At 38.8% G+C, this 20,588-nt stretch overlaps 1 protein-coding gene across 1 annotated transcript in view; it reads left to right on the top strand.

Annotated features, from left to right (window-relative positions):
- Nucleotides 1–857: 857 nt before the first annotated feature.
- NDUFAF2 (NADH dehydrogenase (ubiquinone) complex I, assembly factor 2) overlaps nt 858–20,588 on the top strand; it is a 74,791-nt gene continuing 55,060 nt past the window's right edge. Inside the window, exon 1 of the mRNA XM_009326141.1 lies at nt 858–876. The gene's annotated coding sequence lies outside the window, so the exon portion shown is untranslated. The remainder of the gene's footprint in view (nt 877–20,588) is intronic.

Raw genomic sequence — 20,588 nt, 5'->3', positions numbered from 1 at the left:
GGCGGCCGGCGGAGAGCGCCGAGCCCCAGCGGAGCGCGGTCCTGCGTGGTCCGTGGCCGTGTTTGTGCTCTCTGTAGACAGCGGGGCGGTTTGACTGCTGCTGCTGCTTGCTGCTGCCCGGTTACAAAGAAGAGCGCCTTCTAAGTGAAGGAAGGGGTGCAGCTGCTGAGGGGACCGGGGGTGGGCCCGTTCTGTGCGTCCCGCCCTGAAAACCACGAGAGCTGAGGCTCTAGTGCAAGAGGAAACCTAAAGCCAGCCATCGAAAGATGTCAGAGCGTGGGCGTCGCCCTGTAGTAGGCAGGCAGGTAGCAGTAAACAAATTGACTCTTCGTGATAATTCAGAGCACTCTGCATATGTTTTTAAGTTAATGCCTGTGCATATGCTTGCTGCACTCCTGAGGAAAAATAGCTTTCTAGGTTTCTGCCTGTGTTCCGGGGAGCCTGGGTGCTCCTATAGCATGCCCTCACATCATTCTCTACAGATGCTATGCTTATGCTGCACAGCTATGTGTAATTCACTAAAGGCAGCTTCCCTGAAGGTGTCTAAGTGCACATGCTATAATATTTTACAACCCTGTTTCCTCTCTCTGCACAGCCTTGTTTATCTGCTTGCTGTACTCCGTATGTTTTGTATGACCACATCAACTAGAGCACCCCCAGGCTGTGGAGACTTTCTGTTTGATATTCTTCAGCATACAAGGAGAAGCAGAAAGCCTGAGGCAGTGCAGTCACTTAAGCCAGTACCCTTCCTAAAAGGAAGGGAGGGAAGGGGCGCGCACCTTCCCTTCAGAAACGTGTAATGTCTTCTGGAGTTATTTTGCCTTCAGAGCAGTTCCCTTGAACTGTTTTGCTGTGCAACTTCATGAACAACTGGCAGTGAGTTAAAGCAGGTCTGCTCAAACAAGTGTTTGGGAAGCTGATGTGCGCACCGTTTCGTCAGCAGTGTGTTTTTCCTCTGGGTTGATCTGACAGTGTAACACTTCCAGGCTTTCCACATCTTGCTTTCAGTTTTTAGTCTTCTCACTGTTGGGGTTCGTGGTGACTTTGAGGGGTGTACAAAAGGCTTCTAGTGTACAGGAAGCAGTAAAAACCAGTAAAAACCACTTGTTTTATCAGAAATACTCGCAGTCTTTTTCTCAGTACTTGAATTTATGCTGGCATGCCTTTCACAGTGAAAGACCTCTGCTGAAATCTTTAAGACCGATCTCCATATTTAGAACTTAATAATATGGTAGTTGTAGTGCCAGTAAGAGGGCAGGGGAGGTGGGACATCACTATTGAACTCAGCAGGAGCACAGTATAAGAGGGTTTTAAAGTTAGTAATGAATTGACATAGTTGTATCTAAAACCGCATTGTGGTAGCCTCTATGTTTCCCAGTTTTTCTTCAGAGGAACTGTAGGAATACTGACCATAACACTTCAGAGGTGAAGTTGCACTGATTTTGCCTTGAGCAGGGAGGGCTGGCTCTTCAGTGCTCTGCAGTTGCAACTCTGCATATTATCTGGGAAAAATTGTGTATTTTAAAAAAACATTAAAAGGCAGACTAAGAAAAAAATATCTGGCAAAGGGCTAATGTTTTATTCACTCTTCCCACGCTTCTCTTCTGTCCTCAGAGTGAAAGTAAGGGAAGGGTTATTAGAATTTTGCTTTACAAACTGAAATTTGAGATACTCAAAAGTAATACCGCATAAATGTGTTCATTCACAGTCAGTTAATTCTCCCTTACTGTCCTTTTTTATGTAACTAGAGAACAGGAGAGTGCATATGAAAAATACTAATACTAGAATTCTGTGTGAAAATACTACTTTTGAAAATTCTGTTTTCTGTTTAATTTACTGACATATGTTTGACACTGTGTACTAGCTGTCTAGATGATCGCAAAAAACCTAACCCCTCAGCATCAGCAGAATGAAAGAACTCTGAATGAAGTAGGCGAAACTTCCCCACAGGAAGAAGAAATTGATGGTGAAACTTTTTCATGAAAGTGTTCAAACTTTGCTTTTTATTCTGTTGATTTCTTCTGTGTTATATTAATTGATGGAACTCACTGTTAAAATCAGACACACTTGACCATGAGATGCGGGATGTAACAATCATTAAGGAGGGAGGGAAATAAGTAGAATGAAAACAGCTTATTTCAGGAAAACGGGCTTCAATAAATTCAGAAAATGGATAGGAGAGAGCCTGTGAATGTCTAAACAGAATAAGTGAAAAGATGTGTAGGACAGTTCATACCTGTACCTTCTCCAACTGTTGAAAGCACAAGTACAAATTACCCTAATGTGGATGAAGTCTGAGAAGTATAGCAATAAATAAACCTGGCTAAATCATGAGTTTTTAGTGACCTCAAAAGAAAAAACCCTCCATGAATCAGCTTAACTGGCATGGGTGCTGGAAGAATAGGAGAACAAGTAATAACTTGTAAGTATATTCACAAGATAGTGAGTGAAAACCGACGTGAAATTGTTGGTTTGACAAGAGAGGTTCTTATCAAAATTGTTTTCTCAGTGGACAATACTTCGATGTTTTTTAGACCTTTTTGTTGCAAAATTTAAGACTGTGGGTTATGAATTTGCTGTGTGGGTACGTAGCAGGTTGGAAACTGTTCTTGGAATAGTCAGAAATGTTACCTGTCAGCCGGAGGGAAGTATCCAGAGGGATCCGCCAGCTGTCTGTTGAAGTCTAGAACTACTCAGAGTTTTTATTAGTGATTTGGATGAAGAACAAGAAAGTATTTTTATTAAATTTGCAGGTCAAACTGTACAGAAGGAAACTGGGAGTAGCTGTGAGCATCTTATGGTGGGTCAACTGTCATATAATTCAACGGGGGGATCAGCTGAGATCAAGCCTTGCTTATTTCTAAACAAAGAGCATACAATGTAGTGGTTAAAGGGTTCTGAAAACATGGATCTACACAACTGAGAAATCTTCTGTAGTGCAGTATGTATCGTATTAGTAGTTACAGATTTCATTTCTGTGTTCTCTTAATTTGGATACTCATTTTCTCCCTCCATTTCCACCTTAAAGACTTCCTCATGAGTATTTGTTGTTATTATTTTAAGATATAGTCTTCCCTGAACCTAGCCAGCCTCTTGCGGCAGTCCCTTGTAACTTTGGGTTCCTTCGATGTAGGAGATTCTATATCCGTTCAATTTCCCCACCACTGGTGACTCATTTCTGCTGTAATTTGTGCTTTTACTTCTGTGGATGGCTATCCGTGTGGTGTCAGCAGACCAAAGACACTAGGTTTGGTCTATTCCAGAGCAGGGAAGTGTGGCAGTCCTCCCTCAGGTTTGTATTGCCTTTGTGGCTGAGGATAAGTCAGTTCATTCTATCACTACCAATCCACTCGCTAGGGAAGTGATCACAGGTGGTTACACCCACTGCCTTGGGTGGTGGTAACTAACTTGCTCTCACCTTATAACACTTTTGAAGAGCATCCTGTGCTAGTCACACTTGTGTACAACAGGGTCACACCAGGACTTGGGCACTTTTAGAACTTGTGAAGAAGTTTAAAGATATGGGATGGGGAAGGAAACTTGTTTTAGCTTGTAGAAAATAAAATGTGCACATGCAGAAGATTTCTGAAGCTCAGTTTTTAAAGATGTTAGGAATTTAAAAGTGTGGAGGATAACCATATTGAAGCAATGCTCTTTTTTTAAGTGTTGGAGAGTGTTATTTGTTGTACATTAGGAAAATCTGCAGCATAGGTAGTTCATATCTTATTCTGCGTCCTAGCCATGTAGAGATCAGTGCAGGGTGGGAACAGCACTGGAAAGAAAATGAATTGTAGGGGCAACGTTGTAGAGACAGTCAGCTGTTGTGTACAGGTTCCACTGCAAGGTCACTGCAGTGTGTCTGTGCCGTGCTTTGCTGCCCTCCGGCTTTGGGGAGGACTGATTAGCTCTAGCGCAGTGCCAGGCCTAATGTGCTTTATTGCTTTGTGTGGCACTTGAGCAAAGAAGCTCTTGCAGAAAGAGAGTGCAGAACAGACAGGTACTGCTTTCCCTTTCATGTGCTAGACATGGTAGGCCTGTCAGGACCCAGACCTGGGGCTGGGCTTTGTTTCAGACCAGCTGGGAGGTCCCGCCTTCAGCTAGAGCTGAGGATGGATGGCATAGGTAGTATCTACACCTTCTTGTGCTTCAAGCAAAAGCTGGCTGACAGCTTTCTTTTGGCCTGCCCTGCCTGGTCCTTGACAAGGGTTTAGAATAGAAATACATGGAGCTTATGGTGCAAAGAATTCATGTTTAGTTTCTTTCAGTTGTGAATTGCTCTCCTTTACACTCAGTCCAGAGTCCGGGATGCTCTTGGACCCTGAGGCCTTGCTTACATTAGTAAGGAGCAGTAGGAGCAGATCAGTGGATCCGAGTGGTTGATGTTGAGTTTCCTCACACCTCCATCACATGTGATTCAGAGAGTTTACTTCAGATTAAATTTAGTCTGTTTCCCAGGACTGAATGTCTACAATACATGTAGTTTGAAGTTCTCAGAACGGTAAAAAAGTGTTAGGTAAATGCTGCAGGTGTGGCCTTCACATTGCATTGGCATCTAACATCCTATTAATTTTTGAAACGTTTTATAAGTAAGGATTCCTTCTTCAAAAAAGCAAGCTGTGCACACAAACTGCTTTGAGGTCCAAATCAGCACGTGGTAAATAGAGGCAGCACAGGATTCACTACAAAACTACACTTGCTTTGAATCACATCACTACTGTAGACACAGTCTCACAGATATCCTAAAATCTGGGATGGTCCAGGTCAAACTCAAGATGTAGCAGCTGTACCCTGAGGCCCCTATTACATGTTTGTAGTCACAGGAAAGTTGTCTTGCATTCCTGATTTTGACTGGCTGTGAATAATTAGGTTATTAGAAGAGCTAGCAACTTGAATGGATTTCATTGTGGTGCCAATGTGGAGATTTAAACAGTGGTATCAGCTGTCAGTGACATGCAAAGGTGCTGATTTTAACAGGTGTTTTGCCTTATTTTAAAAAGGTCTAATGTGTAATGGCAAAAAGGTATGAGCTTGCAAGGGTATCATAGTTCCCCTGGGTGAATATAGAAAGGATTGGCAGTTTGGAGAGGAAGGGAAGGAAAATGTAAAACTGAGCTGTTTGAGTCTGGTTGTGTTAATTCTCTTGAAAGAGAGAAAATAAGCGTTGAAAGTCCCTGGACTGTAAGAATAAGAAGTTAGATTCAGTAAAGAAAGTAATTGCTAGAAATAGAAAAGGAGTTAAGAAGAATTTAAGTGTCAAGACAGAGGGGAAAGACCCTAAAAAAGGAACCGTTCTGCCTGCAGGAATATAAAAGAATTTAGAATTAGAGTAGTTACTTTTCTGAAAACATGGACCTTCAGACACAGTGGGACCGAAGGTACATTGTGTAATGTTTATCACGGACTTTTATTTTCAAGTGGGAAGAAACTGTCACCTCCAAAGTCAAGTCAAACCTTCAACACTACGGTGAGGTAGGCTCATTTGGAAGAAGACATGATTCTGTATTTAATGACATTCTGCAAGTAGTATTTTTTTACAAGATTACCTTAAAGTGATGACAGTGATTAAATAGTACAACTGCACCATGCTTGTGATGAGAGGTCCGGCATAACTCACTATGAGATAACTCTTCAGTTGCCAGTCCTGAAACTGGATGTGATAGAAGATGGTAATAGACAGTTGAGTAGTGGTGATTGATGACCCATTTCAGTATCTCAGACAAGTATTTCACTAAACAGACTATATTTATCAATGTAATGCATTTATTTTTCTTACTGTATAACATGCTGTCAGGGCATTGCCATAGCTTTGCTACATGATGAATTGTTCTTGCTGCAGACCATGGGGTGATACTTAAAATGTTCATTTTTTTTAAATTATAAAACAAATTCCTCATAGAGTTTATGCATTAATTACAACAAAATATATCTTACAGGAAATAGCTGATTCCATTTTCCATTGAAAATAATTTATAAAGACAATAACCAATTTATTAAAAAAATGCAGGAAGATAAGAGGCACTAAATACTTAAAATCTGGTATATATTTTTTATCTGTTCTAAAGGCTGATTAATAAGCAGCTTATTTAAACTTTTTCAATATCTTCATTGGTACTGTCATCTGTTGTAATGATTAAGAGTTAAAATGAGCGCTCTGTGAAATACCAGCATATGCAAGCTTTTACAAGAACAGTAGATCAACAACAAGAGAGTAGTTTCTTTAAAAATTACGTATCAGTGCTAAAAGCATGGCTCAAGTTTTAAGGTTCCCTTTGGGGAAACCTGGGGAGACTCAGGTTTGACTTCGTTTGGAGCTGCAGCCTGCCAGGAGCAGCTGGAAAAAGCCTGAAGCGTTCTGTATCTATAGGTTTTTATACGTTGCATAAACTCTGTGTTAGGGGGCATATGTGGCCTGAGCCGGTGATGATGTGAGCTTTAAGAAGGAAACTGTCAAGCTAAATATGCTTCTCAGTATTCTTGTAAATACCATCTGAAACAAAGGGGGTGTTACCAAGCTTCAGTTGTATATTTTGTTGCCAATAACTGAGTGTAAGAACTGACTTCTGTGGGAGACCTTTTGTTCATGTGAAATGCCCACTCAGGTTCGCGTAAAAGGCCTGCATCTTGTGAACTCTTTTTCTCCACAAACCAGAAATGTGCAAATAAGAAAGAATCTGTATAAGGAAAAGATACTAATTGCTCAGTTGCGTGAAACGTGTAGGATGTCCTAAATCTTACTGAATCCAGACTTCAATAGAAATAGATACATTTTTTTATGAAAGTTAGAAAAATTTACAATTCTGTTGAGATAAAGGAATCCTCTGTGATTGTTTTTGTACTGCTTGGTTTTTGTTTTAGATAGTGGCACGTTGCCTTCCTGTGCATCAGAAGTGTGGAGTATAATATTTTTTTTTCTTTTTTTTTTCAAAATTTGCTATAAAATAGAATTTTATGTTGAAGACTCGACTGAAATATTCCTGTAATGCTTTATAGTGAATAGGATAGAGTGGAAGGAACAACATCTTATCTCCAAAACATATCTTCTGAGGTTAGAGCTATGGTTTTCTTTTGACTCTGAATATTACCTTTCTCACTAACAGGATTGAAGTCTGAGGAAGAGGCAGAAACTAATTCTGATTGTATGAAGCATTCATAAACTAATTATCAAGTGTGGAAGATAATTCTACAGAATGTTGGTGAACATTAAAAATGTTTTGCAAGCTAGTTTTTCAAGTATTGCTGGAAAGCTAGTAAACTCATTTTAGTTTTACATGTCTAATTTTAAGATACTAAGGAAACACAGAACTTGAATTTTGATTAATAAATATGAAACCATATTTTAAAAAGACTTATTTCGGATACGGAAATAAGTGTATTGAGAAGGTGGTTTTTTCACATAGGGAGTTTTTATCCAGATAGCTACTCTCAGATCCAGTAATAGCTGGCAGTTGCAGGTTTGTCCAGATGGCGGCAATGTTGTTTCAGAAACAGCGCATACTGACAGCTCGCTGAATATTCCTTTCGGGTTTCTCTGACATAACAGGGAAACCTAGCTCTAAAATAATTGTGTGTATGTGTGTTTGTACAGAAATAAAACTTGCATTGCAGACTGCCAGCTTCCAGGACAGTAATTCTGGAATGACAAAATAGCTTTTCAGTCTGGGTGATACATTATGCAGCAAAGCAATTACACTGTGAAGAGCTCACTGCAGATTATAAAAGCATTAATATTTGAAAAACAGTGTTTGGGTGCAGTGATATGGTTTTCCTTCAGCTGCCAGAAGTGAATTGACAACAGGCATGGTATGTTAATCTCGCTGACTTGAAAACCAGGAATAGCAATAAGTAGTCATATGGACAGGCAATAACTTGCACGTTATCTGTTACTATGGCCAGGTTTGATCTTCAGTGTGTATATTGATAGTAAACCGAGATGCTGATCTTGTTGAATTTTGCCTGCCAGTATTAAGTTTTGTATGCTGTACATTTGTTACTTTTAATTATTGTGGTTTTGGTTTGAGAACCCGTTTTGATTCTTTCAGTAGAGGTGGAGGGGTGTGTGTGTGTGTGTGTGTGATGATTTTGAGGTTTTTTTGAGGTCTGTTTGATGGCCAAAAATCAGGTAGTAAAAAATATACATTTTTAATTTTCTTCTTTTAATAGCTTTCTTTTTACTGTCTATAGAGAAAGAAGTAAAGTGCTGGACAGATACATGTTTTTAATAGCTGGAAGTATCGTACTTGATTTTGTTAATCCTGCTGACTTAAAGAGCTGTCACATGCAGGGATCAGAAAAGCAGCCCTTTTGTGTAGTTGTTACAAACATATTTCATTAGGCATGTCTTTTCTAAGAGGTAAAATAACTATAGGGTACCTGTGCTGTCTTGATGAAGTTGCTTGTGCTTTGTTTTCCTGCCTGTATATTAAAAAGTGGTGTGACTCACCGCTATATCATTCCATTGTAAGTTAGCACAGGTGAGCCTGTTTTGGGTTCACGGTGGCAGGAGGAGGACAGCTGTCCCAGAAATAGAGCTTATAAACTGTCAGCAGTCTTGCCTATGTTTCATCCTTGGAACATGATCACTAGAGCTATGAGTGTTGCAAACATGATCATTATATCAATCAGGATTGTTGGCATATCATCATACCTGCTTTATGGATAAATTCTATTGCTTTTAGCTTCATTACCCTGAAGTACAAGAAGAATTCAACTTATTTTTCTGGTTCAAAAGGAGGGAAAAAATCGGTCATTAATATATATATGAACAAATCGCCTACTCTGTATAAAGCTTTAGCGTTTGAAATTGTACTGGCAAAATAAAGAACAGGTTTAATATATAGAAGAGACTTGAAGTGTGTCTGTAGCTGCTACAGGAAACTTTTTATAATATGTCTGTATAATTAATTTCAGCTCATTATTTTTATTAATTTGGATTAACAAGATTATAAATACTGTCCAAATGCTTTGTTCATTGTGATTGTCATGTGAAAATTTTCAATGTCCACTTTTACTGGTACCTTATTTGGTATATCTTTTTAGAAATGGTTTATTACTGTAAAATAAGACTAGAAAGAAAATAAAAGCATTTAAATAAAAGTGGAGGGGCTGCATTATTATTTTAAAAAAGATGGAACAGAAGGGTAAAGAGCTGAACAAAAGAGTGCAGTTGAGAAACTGTAGTAAAAGAGAGGTTAAATAAAAGGAGCTGAGGAAGGTTGGCATGCTACCCTGTGGGCCACTGTAACCTTTTCAGTTTCTCCTGAAGAACAGAGAAGGTGGTAAGGAATTATGTTTGACTTCTGCTTTGTACAATAAGTTTTTTGTGTTCTTTATAGATCTTTAAAATACCAAATAAAGTTTCTGTCATAAGAGGCTTGGTAATTTTAAGGTCAGATTTACGGATATAAGAACTGCTTTGCTTTGAGGACAGGGAAGAATCGGTTTCATGCTCTGCGTCTGCGTACAGGACTTGCACAGAAAGGAGGAACACTTAAAAATGAGTGTGATAGGTTGAGGAAATGGAATGGTGAAATAGGGAGATAAGATCTTCGTTTCTAGGTATCCATTACGTATGGCCATGTGCATATGAAACACCCTTCTTGAAATGAAGGACTGATTTGACTAGCCTCCTATGTCTAGATGATCTGGAGGCACCATCAGGGGGAATTGCAGTCAGTATGAATTTTGCTTCTGATCAGGAGAGGCCAAAGGAAGGATGCATTCTGGCAGACTTCTGCAGGTGGTAGTCAGTGCTGTAGGAATTGAAAATGTCACAAGCTTTGGAACTCATTAAGCATGTGGATTGATTGATCTTTCGTACCTGTAAGAGGGATATTGAACTTGGGGATGAGGAAAAGTTGGTCCACAGAACTACAACCAGAAAGGTAGAATGGAAAGATACATAGCACTATGCAGCAGGATGACCGCTGCAATGCCTGAGGAGTACCCTAGAGATACTAGTCACAGCAGAGTTTAATCTGGCAGAACTAATGTCCTTGAAAGGGGGTCACATCCAGTCACTGATACGCAGTGAGAAAGTGAAAATGGATGTCAGTGAGAGTGGCATCACCTCAGCCAAAAATGTTATTGATTGTTAAGGTTAATAGAGAGAATGGGGGAGCACAGCTATAGAAGGGTCCATTGCTTGCATGTCATTAGTATTTGCACAGGGGTATTGTTTGGAAGCATACTGGAAGAAAATGCCTGTTTGGCAAATAGGTGCCTCTACATCTAGTAGCCTGTCTGCATTGGCTTGAGTTCTGTTTCAGTCTTGCAGGAGAACTTCCTGTGATGCAGAATTTCCAAACACCATAGTTTTCTAAGCAACATAGACTTCCCAGACCCTCAATAGTAGCTATACATTCCCATCACTCATTTATTTGCTTCTCTGTAAGATGAAGGCAAAAAGGTCCAAGGCATAATTGAGGCTTTTCTTCCAGTGATACAGAGTAATTGTTTCTTTTCTACTGAGGAATCTTACATTAGGACGATCTAACAAGGCAGCTTAGAATAGCAGAACACTACCAGTGTTTCCCAGCCTCACAGTCCTGCCCACTCCTTTTTCAGCCTTATCCATAAACAGTATTCATATTTTTTCTCCTTTTTGCTTAGTATATAGCAGTGACTCGTTAGTATGGTCAAGAATGCTTAAATTTAACAGCTGTAACAGGAAGATACTATGTAGTGAAGAAATTTAAGATAAATTAATTGAGCTCAGTTGCTCCTTCATATTTTGTTGTGTAGAAAATTAAATGTATCTCCCACCCCCATTTGGTCAGAAATATTATTTATCAAGTTTTGCCGTCTAGATCAGGATGCACCACCCCAAAAGCTGATAGCAGCCAAGGTGAGGTTCTGCCTGAAGCAGGGGAGGAATTAATTCAGTAGCATAGTTCATGTTTGTTTGGTATAAAGGTTAATCACGTAGGTTGATAATGAAATTTACTACTGCACTTTTAAACTTAAGTGAGCTGAATTGTTGGTATTGTTTCTCTGAATGTATGGAGCATAAGAGAGGAACTGAACATCTTTCTAATTCAGTGTCATCAGTACAATAAACTGGCATTCAGAGAAGACTGCTGGCTGCTTCTGCAGACTGGGTGATTAGGAATTGAGCAGGGGGGAAATAAAGTTCCCAGTCATGCAGAGTGGCAAAATCTGTGGCTTCCAGTAGGATTGCAGGCAGTTATCTCAAGCAGATGCGTCCAGCAACACGGTACTAAAGGAATGCTTTTTTTGCTCCCATGACCAAACTGATCACAAGAGAGAGAATTTTTTTTTTAAAGAAATGTCAAGAAATTTGGAATGCACAGCTTACAGTAGCAGTGTGTGTGTGAAAAAAACCATGGGCAATTTAAAAAGACCTTGCAATTTGAAAAAACTTCAAGGGTAGTTGTTTAAGATAAGCCACATTTTTGGCAGCTCTTGTGAGGATGTCATGCCATAGTTCTGTCTGCTTGGTCCCTGGATCACTACTTCACTTTAGGTCGTCTTGCATCAGGTATTGTCTCGTTGGTGGTCCTGTGCCCTTACTCAAGGTGGTGCTTGCTACTACTTTTTCAGACCAGCATGGGGCCAGGGCACAATGAGTTCAGTGTTAGCTTAATTTGTTTGTATCTAGCAGCTTTTCTTGTTTCCCTATCAACAAGCATTCATTCTGTGTTGAAAGAAATGGGAAAAAAAAAAAAAAGATAAGTTTAGTGATGAAGAGCTTCATGCTGAGCTTCATGAAGAGCTGTGAAAGGTTCCCGTTGAGCAAGAGAGAGAAGCCTCAGAGTTGGTTGTTACAAGGAGACTCTGCAAAGACTGTTTCAAAATTATGGCTGAAAGAAGTGTTACAGTTGTCTGTTTAGCCACCAGATCTTGCCTACTTGTACTGGAGAAGTGGTAACTTTTTCTAATATACTAGCTAGAAACTGAAATATTGAATGCTGGTTGGTATAAGCATCACAATATTGAAACGACTAAATATTATTTTAAGCTTCAGATGAACTGATCTTCTAGAAGCTTTAAGAAAGTTTGTCCTGATGTAAACAACCTCTAATTGTGGGACTACGAATGTTTCAGTTAGTGATATGACTTTCATAAGTGGATGTAATATATCTTTTTCTATTTTTGTCAGTGAAGAAATAAGTGATGACTTGATTATGGCCAGACCCATCTGTTATGCTTTCTCTTTTACTACATCAGATTTTTAAAAAACAGACTTTGAGTGTTTTTCCTTAAGAAATGAGAAGAAACTTATTCTGTTGAAGTCAATGACAGAACGTCTGTTGTCTTCCAGAATTTCACCTCCCTTTTTGCCATTCTTGCAAAATACCTACTGAGAGAGTTCTGTATGTAAATGTCTATTTAATCTAATTCATGTGGCATGTGTTGGCGTTTAAACTGATTTAAAAACACGAATTGTAAATACTTGATCTAAGCAGTATGCTAGAAACACTGGACTCTAACATTGCTGAAAAATAAACTGTTCATGGTTTCCATTTTGTGTGACACTACTTGGCTATAGTAAAACTGACATCCAGGTTTATTTCCATGATAAAGTAAATATCTGATCTGAGAGTTAGTAGAAGCTAGTATTTCTGTCAAAAAAAGGCAGAGCAGTCCTTTTCCTTGGTCGGGCTGCTCATGTCTACCTTCTAATGCTGGCCTCTCCCTCTTTCTCATTACAAGTGTTTGTAATGTACTAGGTCTGTCATCTCCGTAACCTAGTGCGCTTCCTTTTTTCAGCAAGAGTAGTTACTTGGTCTGGTTCATGGCACAAGCTGTGCAAGTTCAGCAGTGTAAGGGAGCAAAAAGCACCCGGCGATGAGAACAAGGCTGGTCTGCTACTTTCAGTGGCTCTTCTAGCTTGAATGCTAGTTGAGCAGTTCAATGCTAGTTGAACTGCTAATCCAGGTTCACCGTGGGGTAATTCTAAAGAATCAAGGGCTGCACTGTTCATTTTTACCTATCTGTAAATAACCAGTAGAGATTTGCAAAGTACTGGTATTGTTTTTCTTAGCTCATATTTGTAATAGCATTGAGAACTTTGCCACTGTTATCTTATACAAAGCAAACTTCTGAATTAAACCTAGTATAATCATTATAAAATAATCAAAAAAGTAGTTTTAGAAATAAGTTGTGGTTATTATCTTATCTGGCTGGGGTATTATTTTCTTTTTACTTGGTGTAATAGTTTTGTATCTTTAAGAATTTCTTCAGATGAAATAGATACATTTGTCCATTCTGTTAAAACATACCTAATATAAGAGTACGGATATTTCCTCATTTAAAAAAAAAAAATTTTGCTTAGTCCATTCCTGATTTGAGAACCAAGAATACAGTATCCATAAAGCAAGTCATGGCATTGCTTCAGTGTGATGCACCAAAATTTCCTAGGTTGTTCTTGAAATAATTAAGTGGGAAAACGACAGGTAGTTTATGAAATCAGCTGGTTTTGTGAAATTTCTGTCATCTCAGATCAAAAAGACATGTTGTGTAAGCAGTTTCTGAGCCAGAGCTGGAAGATGGACAGTTCCTGGATTTGGGTCTGACCCAGATATGTAATAGTATGGGATAAAGTCCAGAAAACTGGAGCCAGCATCTCTTGTGAACCTGAAGGTGAAGCGAAGTTGACTCAGTTGATTCCCGTAAGTTTGCTGTTGCTGAAAGGGAGAGAATCTTGTTCTTTCTTTACCTTCTCTCCCTCAAGCTGGCAGTGGCACTCATGAGACCAGCTGCTGTGCCAGTTTAACTCAACACAGTAGAAAAAGGTGGGCAAGTGGTTCCATGAGCTGTGAAGCTAGGACTAAGGAGGAAAGTGGAACCTTTGAGCTAAAAGTAGGGTGGAAGGTTGGTGACTACGGGTGGGGGAACCCAAGAGACTTGCCAGTGGAACACATCCCATCTTGTGTAATCTTCAGTGTTTTTATAGGATTACCTATGAGATTCTGATTTTTGTTTTGTGTTAGAACAAAACATGGATCTTTTATATGAGAAAGAAGTGGTAGTACTTGCTGAAATACGAAGTTTAGTGTGATTTGTGGTTATGATCACAGATTTTTGGCAGGTATGTTAAACACTTTTCCAGTCCTGGAAGAAGCCATTTAACCCTGTCACCAGAAGAGAAGATTGCCAAATTGAGGATTTTAACAGACTTTCTATAAAGTTTCTGTCAGTGGAATCTCTACTAATATTTGACTTACCTTCAGCTGGAACGAAGGTCTGTATGGTCTGCGCAGATCCCGTATGATGGTAAGGCTTCTGAGGAGCTCCTTGTTAGTGCCAGGCCAGGGCTTTCCTCTGAGAGGGGAAAGGAGGTATGGAGGCCCTGTTACTTTGGAGGTCATATCAATTTTTAGGCTTTTGCAACAACCACAGTATTCCTGAGTGTGATTAACTCTGTCACTGTCCTCTGAAACAGGAATATAGGCAGACTCTCAAAGAGGAATAGTTGATTGTCTAGTTTCTGCTGTTCCAATGTGCAACAAGGCAGTTCTGTACAGTCCATAACCCTGACCTAGTCTCTTCTGTGTCCTTTGGGTAATCACATCTTCACCCCAGTAAAAGAAAGTGGCTATTCCAAATCAGAGTTAGAGGCCTTGGATGCCTAACCACAACAGCCTACCAAAATAGCTTCAACATACCAGAAAACCAGCAAGAAATGTGCTAGTTGCATAAGTCACGTAGTTGCATGGCAGTGGTTGTATATTTGGTATTCTGCTTTAATAACATTCAGGCAGCTGGTGAGCAGACAGTTCAAATAAGGAGCAAACATAGGTCACCCAAGCACCTTGGAGCCAGTTACAGTCATGCCTATGGAAGAAAGAGAGCTTTAACCAGTAACGCATCCTGACCTCCCTCCTAAGTGACAGCTGGCTATCTGGTTTTTACAAATTGTGACTCTGTATGTCTCTAAGCTTGTAGTAAGCTTATGCGTAGTAACATTTTGTATGAAGAATAGTCATCAAAGTATCTTGTAGTAATGCATTTTTAAATTATTAAAGTACATAAGAAATCAGGACTTTTAATACTTTTAATATGGATTACTATCTCATGACCCAAAAAAGACTCTGCATTGAATTTTATCACATGGTTCCATAGCTATAAATATTGTTAGTTTACCATGGGAGTCACCTTTTCACAACTAGTGTAATTCTGGAGGAGGGATGGAGAAGGGGCAAACACCCATGTGTACTACCCAAGGGAAGATGGAGATGTCTAAGATACTATTTTGTTGGATGTCCACATCTAAAGAATGATCTAAGTTTTCACCCTGGAGGCCTGCTGCTATGAAAATCTTGGTGCAATGGATCATGGGCTTTACCATGAAGAACGGTCGGAAGACACAGCTGCACTTTCCTGAATTTCCCACCTTGCCATCCTCTCAGATAAGGAGAGGAATGAATCAGCTGGTGGGTGAAAATGGAAGCTGATCGTCGAGGATTTGTGTTAGTTATTCCTTGCTAGAATTTATGAATCTGTTCTGATGGAAAAACTGTTATGTTGAATGATTTTTTTGGGTCAAAGCATTTCTAAAATCTGCAGCTTGAAAAAGTTGATTTGAATTGTCCTTGCTTAAAAGTTTGGAATAGCAAGAAGTTTATATATTAATTGATTGTTTCAGACTGCTTACCGACATCCACATACTTTTACTTACCATGCAAGTTGAATACATTCAGTAATCTGGCTTGGGACAAATTTTTACAGCTTGGTTGCTACCCTTTAAAAGGGGATGTAATAGAAATGCGATCGAGACAGGCTCTTTTGTCTTGATTACCAGAGGTAGTGATTAAAATTCATCAACTTGCAGACTCTGGCCTTTTTTGAGCTGAAAGGGATTGTCTTCTCTTCCTCAAGTGTTCTTGGATCCTTGTAGATGTATTACCCTGGGTGCAGAGTTCACAAAGGAAATCTTTCTGTAGTAGGAAGGTATGGCATAACGTGAAGTAGGAGTACAACTAACTAAATGTTAAATGGAGAATTAAGTGGAAATAAATCTTGTGAGCTAGAAGATAAGAAACCGATAATCTGTGATAGTTGTACAGTGGAAGCCAAAGGCAAATTCGATGTGATGCTTTGTTCTGTTCAGATGTATAAAGTGCAAATGCAGGCCCTCTTTATAGATGCGTGAGCTGAGGAAGTAAATTTTACCTACCTTTCTTTAAAAATGTTCTTGTTTGTTTTTCTTCTGTTGGCAGGCATGTCTTGAGACCAGGTATGGCTTCAGTGGCTGGCTTCCTGGCTGGCTAGGCAGAATATATGTATTAAACAGTCTAGACGAAATATTGTTAGGTGTTACTTAATGCTAAAATTACAACTACCAGGTCATATGTTCTGCATATTGATCAGGTGTGGATTTATGTAGGCTGCTAAGTGGATTATAGGCATCTTTACTCTTACGCTGACATTGTTCAGTGTAATGCAATAGGAGTGATGATTCCTGGTCATTGTTTCTGGCACCCCCTTTACTGTATCTTTCTCCCTTCAAGTGTTTTAAAAAAAATTAGGAAATCGCAAATATTTCATTTCCTCCGTACTACAGTTTCATTATCTGTAGAGACCTGTTTTCTTTCTCCCATGTTCTACCAAGCAAATGTTAAAAAGAAGCACCTCTTTCTGAAACTGGAATAATACAGAAGAATTACATTAGGAGGAAAATGAAGTTCAGTTGCTGCGTGGCGAAATGTGTTTGTTTATATACAGTTATTTCAAATTGTTGACCTTATAGGAGGAAAACACCCTGCTGTAAAACTATTTCAAAATTTGCTGTAGTTATGGGCAAAGAACAAGAGCCATCTCTATAGTTTTATGTTATCTTCCCGGCTATTGCAGCACTATTTCTCCCATCCATGTAGTTTACATTTATTTTCAGGTATTGCTCTTTTTATTAGTAAGTGTGTTACGCTTATGAGCCATAAACCATAGTCTTGCATCTCTGAGTACCTGCTTAGTGATTTAGACAGAAGGATAGTCTTTATCCAAAGTGTTTAAAGTTGATGCATAACAAAAGGTACTCTAGATAAATATGGATAGTAATGGTCATCCTCATTAGCAAAAATGCAGTCTGAGTAACTGAAGTTTTCGTTTTATACTTCATGGCAAAATAGAAGGTAGAGTAAAATTTTGACATTAATTTGTGGATATTAATTGAGATCTCCTGTCTAGCCAAGGAGGCAGAAAATAAATTTAGGTTGATTGATACAGACCCGTATGTGATAGGAGTCAACCTGTCTCAGGCTATAGAAAGACAGAGGAGAAGGGGACAGTTTGCAGAGGAGCTTGAAAATGAAGTAGCTTGTAGCCAAAGTGAAAAACAGAGATCCTGTGGAGGATCTAAAGACAGAATTGAAGTGCTCACAGTTTCTGACTAGAAAAGCAATCTTTGCAGCAGTATTATAAATTCATGAGTAGGGTAGGATGCATATGCCAAGTCAAGAGAAAATGATGTCATAGTAACTGAGCCTGGATGACAGATTTAGCAGTGTGGAAAATCAGGAAATTTTATTGAAAAAATCTTACACAGAAAGAACCTATACGTTTGAGAGAGATCCTGAGTATAGGGACAAGAGAGCTCCAATTCTAAGACAATACCAGAAAGAAAGAAGAGTGATGGCATTCTTCATCATGATTGTGGGGAAAGGAAGGAGAAGATGATCTGTTTTAGACATGCTGATTTTAATATAAAGATCAGGCATCTATTTGGAGGTGTCAGAGAGAGAGAGATCTTAAGGCAGAAGGAGGCAAGTCTTGAAATTCTTAGAAGAGAAGAATTTAGTTTTGTGTATTAGATGGGTGAACCCTGATACTAAACTCAAAACAGCTATGGAGAGTGCTTAGCAGTAATTTGTATCGGAAACAAGAGTGAGAGATTGGCATTAGGCTGTGGCATTCTGTACTACGCAATACTTGTCTGAAGAATGTTTGTGTTGCAAAGATTGCAGTGTTTCCAGAGATGAAATACAGAAAGAGAAGAGGGGATCAAGGACAGCCAGTGCCATGAGGCAGTAGCCTTGTAAGTATTGCAAGAAAATTATTAGTTACATATTTCTGAGAGCAGCTGTTAGACCAATTGCTGCAAATCCTGTAGTGCACTGGAGCTTTCTAGCTCATCTTGCTGTTCAAAATGCTGACACCCCAGAAAAAGCTGGAAGCCAATGAAGTAGTGTAATAGAGAAAATGTAACTATAGCAAGAAAGGTTATGGGGGGGGTGGTTTGAAAGCAGTGTTGTTGACAGACTATATAGAGGAAGTATCATGAAAAACCAAACAAGTATACATTGGAGATAAGGTGAGAGAGGACAAAGACTTGGATCAAATCAGAGATTTTCCTTTGTAGTGAATATAGTTAGAAAGAAATTGATTTAGAGAAACTGAAAAGGTAAAAAAAAAGCACTTTTCAGTGGGAGCTTAAATGTTGGATGGTGATTGGTGTTTAAGGTTTACTCCATTTATAACAGTCCATTTATAAGTGCTGTTTGAAGCAATAAAACAATGCAGAGGAGGGGAAGAGAACAGAAGTGTATATGCATTTTAGATTTAGGAGAGTCTTACCCTGCAGAGTTGTTTTTTTTTTTTCCTCCACCAAACATGGAACGTGTATTTTTCTCACATTAATGCACTGTGCATTAATGCCTATTGTTTCTTCAACATTTAGTTTGAAGTATTGCATATATGTATAATGTGATATAATAACGTCAGTCTAATCTCTGCAGCATTCAATTCATTGTTTTTGGGATGGTGCACCTGCTTCTTAGAAGGGACTAGCTTTCAGCTTAATTTGAATTATATTTTAAGTATTGGTCCAGTTAACAAAACCCGAGAAATTCTATCTGTTCAGTTGTCATGTAGAAGAATGTTTTGTCTCTGAAGCACATTATCGCATCTAAAATTGACAGTATAATCTGTTGATTTTTTTTTTATTTTGTCCCACTTCCCCAGTTGTCTCTTGATACAGTTTTGATTAAAAAGAATTAATTCTGTACTTAAAACCAACCTGTCTCAAATGATGAGATTTTTTCTGTCATTTCTGTGGCACTGCAGTAGCCAGGCAAGTTATGATATGTATGCAGTATTCACTAGATTTTCCACTTACTTCCCCCTCATACCCTCAAGCTGTGAAGAGTATAGCAACCACTGTGCTTAATTTTAGTAACAATTCACAAGTAGCGATAACATTTTACCCCTTTATGAATACCCTGCTCATCTGTAGCTGGCATACCACTATTAGCTGCATGTGCTCCTTTTTCTCAGGTTAGCTTCCCAAGGCAAGTTCCGTGGCTTGCCTTTTGTTGTGCTGAAGGAGCTCACAGATGACGAAGCCAATATTTCTGTGAATTTAGAAAATTTTGCATTCTCGGATCAAAGTTTCTAATTTACTGAATATTGCCTTATTGTGAGCCTTTTCAAAAGAGGTTCAGATTTATTTCTGAAGAGTTATTGGCAGACTTGAACTTCTACCTTACGTTACTGTAGTTGAAGTTCACACAGTAGGTTAAATCATAATATCACTATTTAATATTTTTACAGTGTTAGCACTTTAAAATTATGTTACCTTGAAATCTTATGTAATAGAAGACTTCATAACTGCTAGGTGAAATTGAAACTCTTTATAGGAGGTAATTTCTAGGCAAGAGTTGATAGTCTGCAGGAATAAGATGGCAAGCACTTGGACTGACACTGGCATAATGGGGTTCTGATGCATTTTGTAAGTGAGGGAGTGGGATACAGAGATTCTGAAATGTTTCTGTAACTTATTGAGCCATTTCAGCTGCTTTGTCTGAAATTCTGTGAGATGAGGTTCAAGAATGCATTGACTCTGTTTTTGAGCCTGTGATGAGATACGTACGTGTAGTCCAACTAGATGAACTAAACTGGTGGGAAAAGATGAAGAATGAGCTAAGTAAAAAATGGTGACATTGCTAATTAGGAAAAGATAGAGCGTAGGAAAGTTGGCCAAAATATTAAAGAGGGACCTGGAGCTGGCTCAAAAGGAAAGATGCTATTGGGTGCATCTGAAGATTGGCGTAAGTGTGGATGAATAATAAATTGCTGCTGATGAATGAGAACTAAAGCACAGTAATGCTTTGTAGAGAAGAAGAAGAACCTGCAGCTTGTTATAAAATGGGAGAGAGAATGCAAAATATATTTAAAATACACAATAGAAACTGCACATTAGAATATTTGGATTAGTTTATTTTAAGTATGAGAAACGTTAAAGACCTAACAAATACTTATGTTTGCATCTGACAAGCAACAAAAAAATGGACTAAAATGAAAGTAATTGGTAGTTTCCTCTGTATCAATATTGATAAGTATTTAGATAGTATACCCAAAAGATGTTTAATAGGTGCTAAAGAAAATAGAATGGAGAAAAAAATATTAAAAGGCACCTTGTCTGATGAATATATGGCTTATGGTGTTGAATTAGTCTGACATTTCAGTTATGGCTGTATCATACATGGGACATCCTGATGTGAAGTGTTTGTATAACTACCCTTTCCATGGCCAGCTTCCAAAAAATAGGGTGGATTTTCCATCCTTCACTCTTTTGCTGTCCCCAACGTGTGGAAAGCCTTGGATGGAAGAATCCATACAAGGAAGTCCCA

This window comes from Pygoscelis adeliae, unplaced genomic scaffold (assembly GCF_000699105.1).
Source record: "Pygoscelis adeliae isolate BGI_AS28 unplaced genomic scaffold, ASM69910v1 Scaffold446, whole genome shotgun sequence".
Taxonomy (NCBI): domain Eukaryota; kingdom Metazoa; phylum Chordata; class Aves; order Sphenisciformes; family Spheniscidae; genus Pygoscelis; species Pygoscelis adeliae.
The sequence above is the reverse complement of the archived record's forward strand: the minus strand, read 5'-3'. Positions and strand labels throughout refer to the sequence as shown.